The sequence below is a fragment of the Lactuca serriola genome, chromosome 5 (assembly GCF_051521515.1).
Source record: "Lactuca serriola cultivar US96UC23 chromosome 5, Lser_US96UC23_V15, whole genome shotgun sequence".
NCBI classification, from domain to species: domain Eukaryota; kingdom Viridiplantae; phylum Streptophyta; class Magnoliopsida; order Asterales; family Asteraceae; genus Lactuca; species Lactuca serriola.
This window is the reverse complement of record NC_136412.1, coordinates 121,966,531-121,984,620: the sequence shown is the minus strand read 5'-3', so window position 1 is coordinate 121,984,620 and position 18,090 is coordinate 121,966,531. Positions and strand designations below refer to the sequence as shown.

Here is an 18,090-nt window from a genome sequence, read left to right as displayed (position 1 = left end):
AAATTGGAAATGGTTCTTGGAAAATCTAAAAGATGACCTTCATCTAGATAATGGTTTTGGTATAACATTGATGTCAGATCAGTATAAGGTATGTCCTATACTTTCAACTTTTATATATTTTACATTTAGGTTAATTATGTCTAACATATCACCATTTTTTGATAGGGGTTGTTAGAATTTGTCAAAGAAGTGCTTCCTACTACTGAACATAGGCTGTGTGCAAGGCATATTCTTGCCAACATTAGGAAAAGATTCGGTGGTGTACACTATGAGACCATGTTTTGGAAGGCAAGCAAAGCATCCACTGAGCCTTTATTGAATGCTGCCATGAAGGAGATTTAGGTGGTTAACTGTCACACCCCCGAACCATGAAAACAAACGGCGGAAACGTTCGGGGGTGGATAACGTCATGCGTAGTATCACAACAATTGCATCATAGTAATCAAAGTAAACACAACCATTAAATTATAATATGAATAATTTCATCTGTTTGAAACATAGTGTGTATACATCATAATTAGAAAAAAGAAAAAGACAAGACTCCAAAATGCTTCGTCTTCACCAAAAGCTGGCAAGGTACCTGTCTATTGCTGTCCTGAGAATACAAGTTGTTTTGAAAACGTATAAGCATAAAGCTGGAGAGTTCATAAGCATGTTTTTGTAATGAAAACTAGTCACTGAATTTGTAAAAATGATTAATTTTCATTATATGTAAAGTATCATTTGTATCAAAACCCTGGCTACCGCCAGTATGAAAAATGTATTTCATTTGAAAACCCTGGCAACCACCAGTATGTAAAATGTATTCCGTTTGAAAACCCTGGCTACCAACAGTATGTAAAGTATGTTCTGTTTTTCTAAGAAAATCCCTTATTTTCCCTGGTATACGTGTGTTCGTTGCTTTAATAGTTCCGAAAATGTAAGGCATAAGTGTCACACTTATGTTATTAAAGCCACTGTTTATGAGAGGTATATTTTTACGTAAACGAGTCGTATGATTGGCGAGTTTTATGACCATACTTAAACTTGATACGACAAGAAATGGACGTTGATATCCATTATGACATATGAAAATCTGACGTATGTTTTTTAGAGTAAAAAAAAATAATTATACTTAAATAATTATTAACTGTTGTAACCTTGTAGTAATATGGGTTATAAACTAAATATGTCATAGTTTATGTATTCAACTGTGTATGTAGTTCATATCTGAGAAATCGGTAATGAAATTCCCCAAATGATATGTGCATATTTAGCCTTATATTTAATAAAGATTTTTCTTATTTATTAACTGATTACTTGCACATTGTGGACAAAAGGTACTTAATAGCGTTCGAATTATATTTTCAGTCCAAAAGATATGCGCTGAAGCAAAATGGAGCAGTAGAAGCAATTGGAAGTTCGAGAGTTGAAACAAAGAAGAAAAATGCCAAAAAACAAGAAGGACTCGGCGAGTCAACTCCTGACTCGACGAGTAGGATCGAAGATTCACGAAGCTCTAGAAGTCCTTGTCGAACATGGATTTTTAATGAGGACTCGACGAGTTGGGATCTTGACTCGACGAGTCACCTCTGTTTCCAGAAAAATATAAATAGGGACTTTGGTATCGAGAGGAGGACTTCTCTGGAACCCTAGGAGGCTAAAACTACGATTCAAGGTGTTGCTAGATTCGGAGAAGTTGAGGAATCAACCCTAAGTCCAATCTCGAGGAGAATTAAGGCAAATTTAGTTTATTCTTATTAAACCTTTTGCTGGAATCATGTTGGAACTATCCAAATTCGTTTTTGCATATGTTTTTACTGTAATCATGAGCTAAAAACTCATAACTTCTGTTTAGGATAGATGAATTTGTAAACATGGTTTGATTTTATGGTTAGGGTTAATTTTAATTGGTGATATAGTTTTGTGAAGCTTGTTAAAGAACCTCTTATGTTAATAACAACTATTCTCTGTTAATAAACTAGAAATTAAGTTGTATGAACATCTCTTAGTTATTAATTTGATATGATTTATGTGAGCACATGTTGTATGTCTAGGAATAACGAATGTGAAACTAGAATTAACTAGAAGATAGGTAAGTTAATGTGTGACCTTGTATGATACATCATTAACAAGAAGTTAATTGAGTCACCAATTTGATTAGCTAATTGCAAGTCTTACTTAAACCATACCAATAAACTACGAAATTCATTAATTTAGACAACTGGCCATTGCTTTAATTAATCTGTTTTCTAAGGGTTAGTTATAGCGAATGTGAAGCTAATCACTTTAATCGGTAACCAATGGAGAATTAATCCGATACATTTACCATAAAATCATCCATGGGAACAAATGATTTGAACCTAAACATAAGTTCTTTTAACTATTGAACTTAGTGGTATTTACTTGTTTTAGCTGTTAGTTAGTTAAATTGCGTGTTAGTTAGTTTATTTAAGTTTCTAGTCTTGTAAAACTAGAGAAAACCCCTTCTTTTTATTATTTGCTTTTTAGATAATTCTAGTAATTAATTTAATTTTCCATTCCCTGAGTTTGGTACCCTACTTATTTAGCTACACCACAATCGATAGGTTCACTGCCTTTGTGTGTCAATTTTATATTTAAAAAGTAGGATTAAAACTAGTTGGTTTTACACACATCAAGATTTTGGCACCGTTGCCGGGGAACGGTTCAAAATTTAACACTAATTTCTAGTTTTATCGATCCTTTGTGTGAGAATTATCTTGCACAAAGTTATTTTTTAGTAAACTAGTCATTAGTTTAAGTTTTAATAGTTTTCTGTTTTTAGGATTTTTATAAAATGTTTTTTCTGTTTGAGCCGTGAACTCGCCGAGTGCATTCGACCCTACTCGACGAGTCCATAGCTGATTTTCAGTTTCGTTTTTTATTATTATTTTATTTTAGTTCTTTTTACGCGTTTTTCTTGTTTTGGTTGTAGGTGTTAAATGACCAGAGGATCCAACACACTCTTGGTTCCTCCATTTGAAGACCCGAAATCCGTATTAAGGAAAAACAAGGATAAAGTACTTGAAGACAATAACCCACCAATGAAATCACCGTTTAGGGATCTAAAATCAGTCTTTGGGAAGAAAAACAACAAGAAAGCAGGCGAGTCCAGCAGCCAAAAGAGCGAAGGAAGCAAATTTGGAAATCTTGGAGACAATACATTCCATATAGAAACCGAATTAGAGAAGGAGCACGAATCCGAATACGAAGAAGGAAGCAATCTAGAAGGAGAATTCGACAACACCATGGGGAACATCGAAGAAGTTCCCATGGGAGAATGGAAGAAGAGGATACATGACAATACCGTACCGGGACTAGTAAAACCCATCATTCCCGCGATTGCCACTTTCGAACTAAAGGGCCACATACTTGCTCAATTTAAGGAAATCCGCTTCTACGGGAAAGATCACGAAGACGCTTACAAACATTTGGAAGGAGTCAACGATGTAGCCGATTAATTCAATACACCAAATGTGCCTCGCAAAACCGTGTTGCTTTGTATGCTACCAGTCACGTTTAAGGGAGTTGCAAAAGATTGGCTCAAATCACCGCCTCCCGGGTCCATCACTACATGGGCTAAGATGAAAGAAGAATTTATTGATCAATTTTTCCCCCCTTCGAAAATAGCCAAATTGAAGAAAGCCATAGTCAACTTTGAACAACAAGTTGGAGAGTCACTATACGATGCTTGGGAGAGATACAAAGGTTTACTAAGGAACTGCCCACATCATGATCTTAATAGCCAACAAGAAGTCTCCATTTTCTATGATGGAGTGAACGTGACAACAAGGCAACTCCTTGATTCGCAAGGACCTCTCACAAAGAAACCACCCCCGGTGATCAAAGAACTAGTTGTAGAATTCTCTAAACATTCTAGAGAATATCATAACCCAATAAATGAATTAAGTAAAGAGGTGGTGAACTTAGTCAATGACAACGTGGCGGCAATGATGGCTAAACTAGAGAATTTAGATCGAAGAATGACTAAGGTGGATCAATCCATCCATGTCATTAGGGTCGGTTATGAGAATTGTAAAGGGCCTCATCTCACTAAAGATTGTGATCTTGACGAGAACAGGAACCGGAAAGCACAAGTGTGCTATTCAAGTGGTGATAGGTACTATGATAATTGGAGAAAACCCAAGAAGGATTGGCTCCCATATGATAAGTACAAAAAGGAAAAGGAGGAAAAATATAAGCAAAAAGATAGGGGCTTCTATCAAAAATAGGAACCGTTGTTGGAGAAGAAAGCTGACTTGGAAGATATGCTTAAAAGATTTGTGGTCGCGTCAGAGAAAAGGCATAATGATACAAATGCTGAAATGAAAGAGCAACGGAATATGCTTAGAGAACATCAAGCTATGATGATGGATCAGCAAAATATGCTTAGGAATATACAAGCATCTATTCATAACATTGAAAAACAGCTAGGTCAGCTTGCGCAAAGAATCAACCAAAGAGCACCCGGTGAACTTCCTAGCAATTCCGAGCAAAATCCAAAAATGGCGAATGTGAATGTAATTGCAACAGATTCTGAGCCAATTTTCACCCCTCTGACTTTTATCCAAAAGAATCCCAACTAGGTGCGAACAGAAGAAGTGATTTAGAAGGAATTTGAGTAAACCATACTCGACTCAACGAGTCGCCCACACGGACTCGACGAGTCGAAGACCTGATAACGAAAATTGCTCTTTTCTAAAGCCTTACCAGCCCTCTTTTCCATTTCCAATCCGAGCCATACCTGATGAGCAGATTCAAGAATATATGTGGTTTATTGAGCACATAAAGGCACTCCAAGTAAATATTCCGTTTGTTTAAACAATATTACAAACACTAAAATATGCTCATTTACTAAAAAACCTATTTACCACTAGAAGAAATATAGAAGAAGTTGCTGAATTAGTGCTGAATGAACTGCCAGAAAAGAGGGGTGATCCGAGAAGCATTATCGTACCTTGTTAATTCGGGAACATAATGACCACACGAGCATTAATGGATTCGGGGGCAAGTATTAATATTATGCCATATTCCTTCTTCCAAAATCTAAATCTTCCGATCCCAAAGCCTATTCAAATGAACATTCATCTAGCTGAAAAAACGATAATACATCCAATTGGAGTATGTGAAGATCTCCTTATCAAAATTGATAAGTTAGTATTTCCGGTTGACTTCATAATATTAGATATGGAGGAGGACTTTAAAGTACCAATCATTCTTGGGCGACCATTCTTGAATACCGATTGTGCCTTGGTAGATATGCGCAACTCTGCACTAACATTAAGGGTGAGAGATGATTTGGTAATTTTTGAAGCTAAGAAAAAGGAGAAGCACAAGGAGGCAAAAGAAGATAAGGTCCTTCAATAATTTTGGATGATGAATTGTTGGAGAGAGAGCTTGCTTACTTACAAGAGATCAATCCAAACCAATTCTTATCGTCCTTGGATGAGAATTTTGATGCCAACGGAGATCTGGAGAAAATAGAAAAGCTGATCAAGGAAGCTGACCACAAACAAAGCTTCAAAAGTGTTGAAAATCCTCTGACTCGCTGAGTAGTACCTGTTGACTCGACGAGTCCTTACGAAGAATCTCAATCAGATGGAAATTTTAATCTAGAAGCCATTAATAATCTTTGTGAACCAGATGTGCAAGTTTTGCATGATTACTTGAAGAATCCTCTTAAGGAAAACGAGGCTGTTAAAGATCACGTAAACTTTGAGGATGCACATTTGGCTTTTCTTGAAATAATTGTGGAGAATGATATGGCTGTCCAAGAGGAGGATAGAGGAAGTCTAGGAGATAAAGGGGATCCTAAAACTTTGAATGGTGAAGATCATAACCCTCCTATTAGAACACATATGCTAGATCTAGAAGGGATGTCAATAAAAAACAAAAGAACCAAGCCTCGTGTTGGTGTCTCTACTACGTTTGAAGTTTTCACCTTCAAAACACCGTATTCAATAACGAAAGATGAAGAAGGAAGGGAACCGAGGGAGAATGAAAAGGATGTAGTGGAAAAAAATAATCATGATAAACGGAAAAAGCGTAAGGCTGAAGAAATCACTACACGGAGGAGAATGGAAGAATTAAAGAGAGCATATAAGAAAAATATTAATTTGTACTAGACAAAATATAAAGTCCAAAAATTAAAGAAGGAGATTCCAATGGAGGAAGCAGCCGAGACATAAGGCGGGGTGGAGTCTAGCTAATGACCCCTTAAAAAGAAGCGCTTAACGGGAGGCAACCCATCAACAGAGTTTGCTTTTCTTTTCTTTTTCGTTTCTAGTTTTCGTTTTGTGTGGACTACTTAGGATTTTATTTATATTTCAATCTTCATTTTCATCCATAAATGATTGTTTGAGGGTCATTAAAGGCCTAAGTGTGGGGTGTGGTGTTATTTTTAAAGAACGATTTTTTTTTTGAAAAAATGTTTTCAACATATTAATAGACTCGGCGAATCTATACACTGACTCGGCGAGTCCTTACGCTGATATAAATTAAATTCGCGACCTAACTCGGCGAGTCCATATACGGACTCGACGAGTCGGTTTAATTTACTGAAAAAAAATATTTTTTACATCTCTGTAAAATTAGGGTTTTTAACCTAATTGAAAACCATTTTCACTTCATACGGCCGACATTCCTATACTCGACGTGTCAAGATTCTCTCAAGCAACCCATTCCATTTTCTTTGATTTCTTCCACTTCCTTCTGAAAAGGTAACAATTTTTGGTTATTATCTTCTTAAAGCTTTGATTTTTGTAGATTAATTGTTCCATTTTATTGCAACCCATTTTCTTTGACTTGATTAGGGTTTTAGGGTTTTTATATTCCTGTTATAAATGCAAATGAGAGCGAATTTATACTTAGTATGCATTCCAAATCAAACCCCTGGGACCAATTTTGGGTTTTGTTGGATGAATTGCTGAATCTCAAACTTACAACTCGAACAGTTCTTGCGACTCGCTGAGTCTGTTTGTGGACTCGACGAGGCGGTCCTTGAAGGCATTTCCAGTTTTTGAGTTTTAATGTTTCTGTGTTTTCTGGTTTGTATGCCTTTGTAATTTTGTAGAAAATGTTTTTCAGAACTGGGCAAAGCTCTAGGGGTAACAAAGGAGACCATCCTTGGTTAAGTTTCCCAAGAATTGATTCAGATTCTACGATGAGAAGATGGAAGAAGAAGCTAGTTGACATGAAAAAGAAGCAAATTTATGTGCCAAATGCTATAGACTGGGATTGGTTAGGAAGAGTGCGTTATGAAGAAGAGTTGGCCCCATATCTTGTTTAAGTTTTTATGAATGATGGGGTATCCATCACGTGTGATGGATAGAGCCAGATATTCCGCATTCAAGAATCGGTGTTTAAGGAGCTGTGTTGGGAGTTTTTCTCGACCATCAACGTCCGTGAAGGGAGTGATTATTACAACCCGGGAATTGTTAGTTTTTACCTTGGTGGTGAATTCCGCCAATACAGTATGGTGGAACTAGCTTGTCGTTTAGGTATTTATGACAAAGAATTGGTCACCACTGAGGGTTTCGACACCTTTCTTGAACATTGTCACAAGGAGTTCCCGGAGGGTGTTGTGGGTTCCACTTGGTGGAACACCATTGCTAACAAGGTGTATATCCCCAAATCTGCTCAAGAGGGGAGTATTCGATCACCAAACCATAGGTTGATTCATCGCCTCATTACGAATACAATCAACATGCAGAAAGATGACGACAAGGTTCCAAACCTTGATGTTTTCTATTTATGGAGTATTATTACTACGAACTCTTTCTATAATCTTCCATATTTCATGGCGTCTTATTTAGCTGGAGGGGCGGTAAAGGATCGCAAAACATCAAAAATTAATGGTGGGATGTTTGTAACCCGCCTAGCCAAATATTTTGGGTTAATGGAAAGAGGAGCATGGAACTTAATGACAATGGTCCCGACCCCTCCTTTTAATCCAATTCTTTTTAGAGGAGCTAGAATTATTGAAGATTATGGAGAGGGCCACTATGCTATTCCTCATGATGAAACAGTGATAGGACCCGAGGAGCCGGGAAAGAGGGTAAGGTCGAGATACGAGCAAGCACATCACGATCCACCGGTGATCCCGATTTAAGATGATATACCCCCGGAGTGGTTAAAAGAGGAAGGGAGAAGATGTCAAGATGATTTGGGAAAGGGCTTGAATTTTGCTAACCGGTCCTTTATATAAATGTTTGACCACTTCAACATTCAACATGTGGACGGGGGACAATTTCCTTATGTGCCTACATGGGAGAAGAGGACAAACACAAGAAGAAGTGGCGCAAGTGGGAGCGGAGCGCATAATGATGATGAAGATGATGAAGATTGAAGTTTTATGCTTTTTATTTTGGTTGAAACAATTTTTATTATTTGATTTTGGTTGTGTTTGTTTGATTTTGTTTGATTTGGACAATTAGTTTAGGATTTGCTTATGGTGTGTTTTTTCCTTTTTATTACATGTTTGTTTTAGTCTTTTCAGAATTTGGACAAAAGGATTGCATGCAAGGGATCTCGAGAGTGTTAGAAATGTCAATTCTAGGCAAGAGAGAGAATGGGGTCCGATTTTAGAGTCCGGTCAAGAGAAGAGTTGGAAGCTGTCTAATTACTGAAAAGGGAAAAATAGGCGAGTTTCAAATGATTAGTTTCCAAACACATCAGAATTAACTTTGGATCAGAATATATTTTTATCACCCAACGATGGACTCGCCGAGTGCACTTACTGACTCGACGAGTCCCAGTGTAATTTTGCAATTTCTGACTTTTCACGCTACAATTCGGAGAGTCATCTACCACACTACAACTCAGAGAGAGAGAATTACAAGAAAAGTTTTAAGAATTTTAGAGCAGTCAAAGTGAAGATTAAAATATCAAAATTCTGAAGATTCAAAAAGTTGAAGATATCAAAGACTGCAAAAAGATTGGTGAATTCAAAGAAATCAAAGTCAAATATCAAAGAAGTGAAGAATTCCAAATAGCTCTATAGTGGTATCAAAAAGTTATAATTTTCTAGATTATGTATGCTTGGGATGTTGACCAAAAGTACTGTGAGGTTAAAAAAGTTTTATGGGGATGGATTCGGAGGGATGCATAAAATGAGCATTGTTCAAAAGAAGTGGGTGATTGTTTATGAGGATTGTAAGTATTTAGAATTGAGGGGGGTCCTTAGGAAAAAAATTTAGACAAAAACACATGCATTGGGGTCTTGGCATAATGGTTGGGTTTGATTGGGATTGTCTTTCGTAATATTAGTGTGCTAAAATTCAGTTTTGCTTGGGGGCAAGAAAAAGTCAAGTGTGGGGTATTTTGATATGTGCATATTTAGCCCTATATTTAATATTAATTTTTCTTATTTATTAACTAATTACTTGCACATTATGGACAAAAGGTACTTAATAGTGTTCGAATTATATTTTCAGTCCAAAAGATATGCTCGGAAGCAAAAGGGAGCAGGAGAAGCAGTTGGAAGTTCGGGAGTTGAAAGAAATAAGAAAAATGACAAAAAACAAGAAGGACCCGGCGAGTTAACTCCTAGCTCGACGAGTGGGATCGAAGATCACGAAGCTCTACAAGTCCTTGCCGAACACGAATTTTTAACTAGAAGATAAGTAAGTTAATGTGTGATCTTGTATGATAAACCATCAACAAGAAGTTATATGAATCACCAATTTGATTAGCTAATTAGAAGTCTTACTTAACCAGAACCAATAAACTAGGAAATTCATTAATTTAGACAACTGACTATTGATTGAATTAATCTGTTTTCTAAGGGTTAGCTATAGCGAATGTGAATCTAATCACTTTAATCGGTAACCAATGAAGAATTAATCCGATACATTTACCATAAAATCATCCATGGGAACAAATGATTCGAACCTAAACATAAGTCCTTTTAACTATTGAATTTAGTGGTGTTTACTTGTTTTAGCTGTTAGTTAGTTAAATTGCATGTTAGTTAGTTTATTTAAGTTTCTAGTCTTGTAAAACTAGAGAAAACCCCTTTTTTTATTATTTTCTTTTTACATAATTCTAGTAATTAATTTAATTTGCTGTTCCCTGAGTTCGATACCCTACTTATTTAGCTACACCACAATCGATAGGTTTACTGCCTTTGAGTGTCAATTTTATATTTAAAAAGTGGGATTAAAACTAGTTGGTTTTACGCACATCAAGTTTTTGGCGCCGTTGCCGGGGAACGGTTCAAAAATTAACACTAATTCCTAGTTTTATCGATCTTTTGTGTGAGAATTATCTTGCACAAAGTTATTTTTTTAGTAAATTAGTCATTACCTTAAGTTTTAATAGTTTTCTGTTTTTAGGACTTTTATAAAAAAAATTTATGTTTAAGCCGTGAACTCGCCAAGTGCATTCGACCCTACTCGGCGAGTCCATAGCTGATTTCCAGTTTTGTTTTATTTATTTTATTTTTGTTCTTTTTATGTGTTTTTCTTGTTTTGGTTGTAGGTGTTACATGACCAGAGGATCCAACACACCCTTGGTTCCTCCATTTGAAGACCCGGAATCCGCATTAAGGAAAAACAAGGACAAAGTACTTTAAGACAATAACTCGCCAACAAAATCACCGATTAGGGATCTAAAATCAGTCTTTTGGAGGAAAAAGAACAAGAAAGAAGGTGAGTCGAGCAGCCAAAAGAGCGAAGGAAGCAACTTTGGAAATCTTGGAGACGATACATTCCATATAGAAACCGAATTAGAGAACGAGCATGAATCCGAATACGAAGAAGGAAGTGATCTAGAAGGAGAATTCGACAACACCATGGCGAACATCGATGAAGTTCCCATGGGAAAATGGAAGAAGAGGATACGTGACGAAACTGGACCGGGACTAGTACAACCCATCATTCACGCAACTGCCACTTTCGAACAAAAGGGCCACATACTTGCTCAACTTAAGGAAATACCCTTCTACAGGAAAGATCACGAAGACTCTTACAAACATTTGAAAGAAGTCAACGATGTAGCCGATTACTTCAATACTCCAAATGTCCCTCTAGAAACCGTCTTGCTTCGTATGCTACTAGTCACGTTTAAGGGAGCTGCGACAGATTGGCTCAAATCACTCCCTCCCGGGTCCAACATCACATGGGCTAAGATGAAAGAAGAATTTATTGATCAATTTTACCCCCCTTTGAAAATATCCAAATTGAAGAAAGCCATAGCCAACTTTGAACAACAAGTTGAAGAGACACTATATGAGGCATGGGAGAAATACAAAGGCTTACTAAGGAATTGCGCACATCATGATCTTAATAGCCAACAAGAAGTCTCCATTGTCTATAATGGATTGAATGTAACAACAAGGCAACTCCTTGATTCTCAAGGACCTATCACCAAAAAAACCACCCCCGGTGATCAAATAACTAATTGAAGAAATCTCTAAACTTTCTAGAGAATATCATAACCCAATAAATGAATTAAGTAAAGGGGTGGTGAACTCAGTCAATGACAACATGGCGACAATGATGGATAAACTAGAGAATTTAGATCGAAGAATGACTAAGATGGATCAATCCATCCATGGCATTATGGTCGGTTGTGAGAATTGTAAAGGGCCTCATCTTACTAAAGATTATGATCTTGACGAGAACGGGAACCGGAAATCACAAGTGTGCTATTCAAGTGGTGATAGGTACGATGATAATTGGAGAAAACCCAAGAAGGATTGGCTCCCGTATGATGAGTACAAAAAGGCAAAGGAGGAAAAATATAAGCAAAAATATAGGGGCTTCTATCAAAAAGAGGAACCATTGCTGGAGAAGAAAGGTGACTTGGAAGATATGGTTACAAGATTTGTAGCCGCGTCCGAGAAAAGGCATAAGGTACAGATGCTGAAATGAAAGAGCAACGGAATATGCTTAGAGAACATCAAGCTATGATGAAGGATCAACAAAAAATGCTTAGGAATAAACAAGCATCTATTCATAACATTAAAAATAGGTAGGTCAGCTTGCGCAAAGAATCAACCAAAGAGCACCCGGTGAACTTCCTAGCAATACCGAGCAAAATCCAAAAATGGCGCATGTGAATGTAATTACAACATATTCTGAGCCAATTTTCACCCCTCTGACTTCTATCCAGAAGAATCCCAACAAGGTGCGAACAGAAGAAGTGATTAGAAGGAATTCGAGTAAACCCGAGCCGACTCGACGAGTCGCCCACACGGACTCGACGAGTCGAAGACCTGATAACAAAAATTGATCTTTTCTGAAGCCTTAGCAGCCCTTTTTCCATTTCCAATCCGAGTCATACCTGATGAGCTGATTCAAGAATATAGGTGGTTTATTGAGCACATAAAGGCACTCCAAGTAAATATTCCGTTTGTTGGCACGACCATTCTTGAATACCGCTTGTGCCTTGGTAGATATGCGCAACTCTGCACTAACATTAAGGGTGAGAGATGATTTGGTAATTTTTGAAGCTAAGAAAAAGGAGAAGCACAAGGAGGCAAAAGAAGATAAGGTCCTTCAATAATTTTGGATGATGAATTGTTGGAGAGAGAGCTTGCTTACTTACAAGAGATCAATCCAAACCAATTCTTATCATCCTTGGATAAGAATTCTAATGCCAAGGGAGATCTGGAGTTGATAGAAAGGCTGATCAAGGAAGCTGACCTCAAAGAAAGCTTCAGAAGTGTTGAAAATCCTATGACTTGCTGTGTCATACCTCTTAACTCGACGAGTCCTTATGAAGAATCTCAATCAGATGGAAATTTTAATCTAGAAGCCATTAATACTCTTTGTGAACCAGATGTACAAGTTTTGCATGATTACTTGAAGAATCCTCTTAAGGAAAACGAGGCTATTAAAGATCACATCAACTTTGAGGATGCACATTTGGTTTTTCTTGAAACAATTGTGGAGAATGATGTGGCTGTCCAAGAGGAGGATAGAGGAAGTCTAGGAGATAAAGGGGATCCTAAAACTTTGAATGGTGAAGATCATAAGCCTCCTATTAGGACACATATGCTAGATCAAGAAGAGATGTCAATCAAAAACAAAAGAACCAAGCCTCGTGCTAGTGTCTCTACTACGTTTGATGTTTTAACCTTAAAAACACCGTATTCAATCAAGAAAGATGAAGAAGGAAGGGAACCGAGGGAACATGAAAAGGATGTAATGGAAAAAAATAAGCATGATAAACGGAAAAAGTGTAAGGCTGAAGAAATAACTGCAAGGAGGAGAATGGAAGAATTAAAGAGAGCATTCAAGAGAAAAATCCATTTGTACAAGACGAAATATAAAGTCCAAAAATTAAAGAAGGAGATTCCGATGGAGGAAGCAGCCAAGACGTAAGGCGGGGTGGAGTCCAGCTAATGACCCCTTAAAAAGAAGTGCTTAATGAGATGAAACATGGATTCATCACTAGATAAGGGATTGAAACACAATCAAAGTGAATAATTACTTACAATTTTGAGGATTCTTGAACTAAAATCAATGGATGTAGAGAGAGTAGAGAGAGAAATCTTATGAAGTGTGTAAAGTAGTAAATGAAGGCCAAGTACCCTATATATAGGGTTTCGTCGGATAAACACTTCTTAAGATTCGAGACATGAAAGACAGGATGGATGTTGCTAAGCTCTTGAGGTAAACAAAGTTTGTAGGCTACGGGACCGATCCTTGCAAGGAGCTCGAATGGTCCTATGTATCTTGACTTTAGCTTTCTGTGCTTTCCAAAACATATCATGCCTTTCCAGGGTGAGACCTTTAGCAGAACACGGTATCCAACCTGGAACTCCAAGGGTTTTCGTCGTTTATCGGTGTAACTCTTTTTTCTGTCTCGTGATGCTTTCAATCATTCTCGGATTTGTACGATCTTTTTGGTGGTTTCACGGATGATCTCTGGGCTGGTGAGAGGGCTATCAGGGACTTGCCCCTTGGCTAGCCGCGTGTCACCCACCTCAGCCCAACACAGAGGGGATCTGCACTTACGACCATATAGCACTTCGAACGACGCAGCCTGGATACTGGTATGATAACTGTTGTTGTAAGAGAACTCAACCAAGGGAAAATGGACATGCCACGACTTTCCAAAATCGATGACACATGCCCTCAACATGTCTTCTAAAGCTTGAATGGTCCTCTCACTCTACACATCTGTCTGCGGATGGTAAGTTGTGCTCGTATCCAACTTAGTTCCAAGAGTTTTCTGTAGGGACTGCCAAAATCTCAAGGTGAATCTACTATCTCGATCAGAGATAATGGACACAGGCACACCATGCAGTCCGACTATTTCTTGGATGTAGATTTGTGTGAGCTTTTTCGTCTTGAATGTTTCTTTGATTGGTAGGAAGTGAGCGGATTTTGTCAATCGGTCGACAATTACCCATATGGTATCGTACCCACTCGGAGATTTGGGTAATTTAGTGATAAAATCCATAGTAATCTTCTCCCACTTCCATTCAGATATCTGTGGCTGTTGAAGCAAACCTGAAGGCTTCTAATATTCGACCTTCACCTTGGCGCAAGTCAGACACTTGCCTATGAAGGTAGCAATCTCCACTTTCATGTTTGGCCACCAGTATAGTTTATTGAGATCAAGGTACATCTTGTCCGAACCTGGGTAAACAGAGTATCCAGTCATGTGAGCTTCATTCTTGACAACCTCTCTGTACCCTCCAAGATTTAGGGTCCATATTCGATCCATGAAATAATAGACTCCATGTCCCTTGATCTCTAAGTTCTTTTCCATTCCTCTCAAGGCTTCATCCGCCACGTTCTCTGGTTTTAAGGATTCCAGCTGAGCCTCTCTGATTTGCATGGATAAGTGGAATGGATACTCATTGTCAGTGCCTTCACTCTACGACCTGATCATTCCTTCCGGCTAAGGGCATCTGCCACCACATTGGCCTTTCCGGGATGGTAGTGTATTTCACACTCATAATCGTTGAGTAGCTCTACCTATCGTCGTTGTCTCATGTTCAACTCCTTTTGGTCGAAGATATGTTGCAGGCTTTTATGGTCAGTGAAGATAGTGCACTTGGTTCCGTAGAGATAATGTCTCCATATTTTCAATGTGAAGACCACCGCTCCCAATTCCATATCGTGAGTTGTATAGTTGACTTCGTGTACTTTTAGCTTTCTTAAGGCATAAGCAATAACTTTTCCTCGCTGCATAAGCACACAGCCTAGGCCCTGAATGGATGCATCACAGTAGACAACGAAGTCCTCCGTCCCTTTGGGCGGAGATAGGATAGGTGCGTTGCATAGTGCCTGCTTCGATGTTCGTAACACAGTGTCTTGCTTTTCAGCCCAACAAAAGGGTACACCTTTCTGAGTCAGAGTGGCTAAGGGTTTGGCAATTTTGGTGAAATTTTGGATAAACCTACGATAATAGCCAGCGGGACCCAAGAATTGACGGATTTCTGTGGGCGTCTTCGGTGCTGACCAGCTCTCTATCGCTTTGATTTTGGAAGGGTCAACGTGTATGCCTTCCTCGCTTACCACGTGACCTAGGAAAGTTAGTTTTTGAATCCAAAATTCGCATTTGGAGAATTTCGCCTATAACTTCTCCGTCCTTAGCGTTTCCATCACCAATCTCAAATGCTGTCTGTGATCTTCTTCACTTATGGAATAGACAAGTATATCGCCGATGAACACGATTACAAACTTGTCCAGGAAAGAACGGCACACCCGATTTATCAGGTCCATGAATACCGCCGGTGCGTTGGTTAGACCGAAGGGCATTACTACGAACTCATAGTGACCATATCGAGTCTGAAATGCTGTCTTAGGAACATCACTCTCGTCGAGTCGCAATTGATGATACCCTAATCGTAGGTTATTTTGGAGAAGTAGCTGGCTCCTTGAAGTTGGTCGAAGAGGTCATCGATTCGGGGAAAAGGGTAACGATTTTTGATGGTGAGCTTGTTCAGTTTACGGTAATCAATACACATCCGAAAAGATCCATCCTTCTTTTTCACAAATAAAACAGGGGCTCCCCAGGGTGAGGAACTTGGTTTGATGAATCCTTTTTTGAGGAGCTCATTGAGTTGGCTAGATAAATCTTGCATTTCTGCTGGCGCTAAGCGGTATGGGGATTTAGCTACAGGGGTAGCTCCGGGGATTAAGTTGATTCGGAACTCGACTTGGTGTTCTGGAGGAATTCCCAGAAGCTCTTCAGGAAAGACATCAGTAGAATTGCAGACTTTGGGGATGCTCTCGAGGTCCTTAACTTCCTGTTTCTCATTAATCACATGGGCTAGGAATGCATGACACTCCTTTCGCATAAATGTTTGGGCTTTGATGCACGAAATGATGCAGAGGTTTGAGTTGAGTTTATCTCCATAGATCTTGGGGGTTTCTCCAGAGGGAAGATTAAGACGGATCACTTTTTCATAACAAAGGATATCAACATGATTGGGGCTCAACCAATCCATGCCGATGATGACATCGAAAGTCTTTATTGAAATAGGCATGAGATCGATCGGAAAGGAATGATCATTTAGGGTAAGGGTACAGCCAATGAATATGTTGTTAGTGCTCTCTTTCTCACCGTTACCCATCTCAATGGTAAATGCTTCGGTTAAAGGTTGAGGTTTATGTTTGAGAAGATGTTTGAATGCATGACTAACAATAATTCTCTTCGCAGAAGAATCGAAAAGAATGCATGCATAAGAGTTGTCGAGGAGGAACGTACCCATAACAAGGGTGGGATCTGCAACTGCTTCCTCCTGACCCATGGCTAGCAGTTTCCCCATGCTGCCAACTATTGTTGCCTTGGGGAAATATCTCTTGTAGTGCCCGACTTCTCCACAACCATAACAAGCTTGCCCAACGCCTACTCCAGAGGCCTGGTTAGTGGGTTGGACTTGTGTCTAGCAACCTCGAGATGTGTGACCCTTCTTGCCACAGTTGTTGTAGAGCATTTCGCGGCATGGGTTGGGTTTATGATGGTAATTGCACTTGTCGCCCCGAGGAAGGGTACCAACATATCCACTGGTAGGTGCTTGAGTGGCAGGAGCAGCGGTAAGAGTAGTTGCAGCGTGAATTTCCACCTTTTTCTGTTTCTTGGAGGGCTCCTGCGAAGGCTGGCCTTTACGCTGCTTCCAGAAATTTTGTTTCCCACCACTCACCTTTGCTGGTTCAGGAGTGGCTATTGCTGGATTGAGATCAACTCCATGATCTATGAGAGTCTGCGCCAGGCACTTGGCACTGTCAAAAGTTGTTGGCTTAGCAGCCAAGACATTCCCTTGCGTTAGGGGCGTCAATCCCTATATGTACCTCTCTATTTTATTTCTTTCCGGGGTGACCATTCCCGGACAGAGGAGATCTAGATCATAGAATCTAGTTGTATAGTAGGAAATGTCGGAACCCTTCATCTTCAAGTTCCATAGTTCGTGCCCCAATTTCTACATCTCGCCCTATGGGCAGTATTCAGCAAGCATCAGCTCTTTCAAGCTCTCCCAACCCATGGCATTTGCTACAGGAAAGGTTAGGGATTTGACTCAACCATTCCACCAGGTCAAAGCTCTGTCGGTGAAAGTGCAAGCGCCGAATTTCACATTGTTGGCTTCGGAATAGGAACAAATTTCATAGATGGATTCGATCTTCTCGAACCATCGAGTCAGGCAATAACACCTCCATTGCCGTCGAAATATGTGGGTTTTGCGTTCATGAAGTCTTTATAGGAACACTCCTTCTAATGTCCTTGGTTTCCATCAAGATTGAGGGAATGGGTACCAACTTCTAACCCGCCAGAGCCGCCGGAGTTAATATGTGACATCGCGGCAGCCACAATGGCAGTAACAGCTGCCTGGAATATAGTGGGATCGAATTGAGGAGGTGGCGGCGTCGGATCTGTTGGGGGGTTGTTGTTCTTTTTGTTGGGTCTTTTCTTTGGAGGCATCTTTTTCTAAAAATAATCAGGAAGAAGAGGATGGTAAGTCCCCTGGATTTGAATCAAGAGATAAGAAGCAAGATATATCTCAGTTTTATAGATAGAGTGTTCTACTAAGCGATAAACAAGGAAAAGCTACTAAATGCAAGTAAATTATCGTTAAAAGGAATGAGTAGCAACACTTGGATGTGAATTTATGTAATGAATTCGACTATAGTT

General features: G+C 39.0%; 2 non-coding genes across 2 annotated transcripts; both read right to left on the bottom strand.

Annotated features, from left to right (window-relative positions):
* Window positions 1–3,632: 3,632 nt before the first annotated feature.
* LOC145056098 (small nucleolar RNA R71) lies at window positions 3,633–3,739 on the bottom strand. Its single transcript, XR_013685634.1, has one exon. It is a non-coding gene; the product is annotated as a small nucleolar RNA R71 (small nucleolar RNA).
* A 7,437-nt stretch (window positions 3,740–11,176) lies between these two features.
* Window positions 11,177–11,283, bottom strand: LOC145056087 (small nucleolar RNA R71). Its single transcript, XR_013685623.1, has one exon. It is a non-coding gene; the product is annotated as a small nucleolar RNA R71 (small nucleolar RNA).
* Between the last annotated feature and the right edge of the window lie 6,807 nt (window positions 11,284–18,090).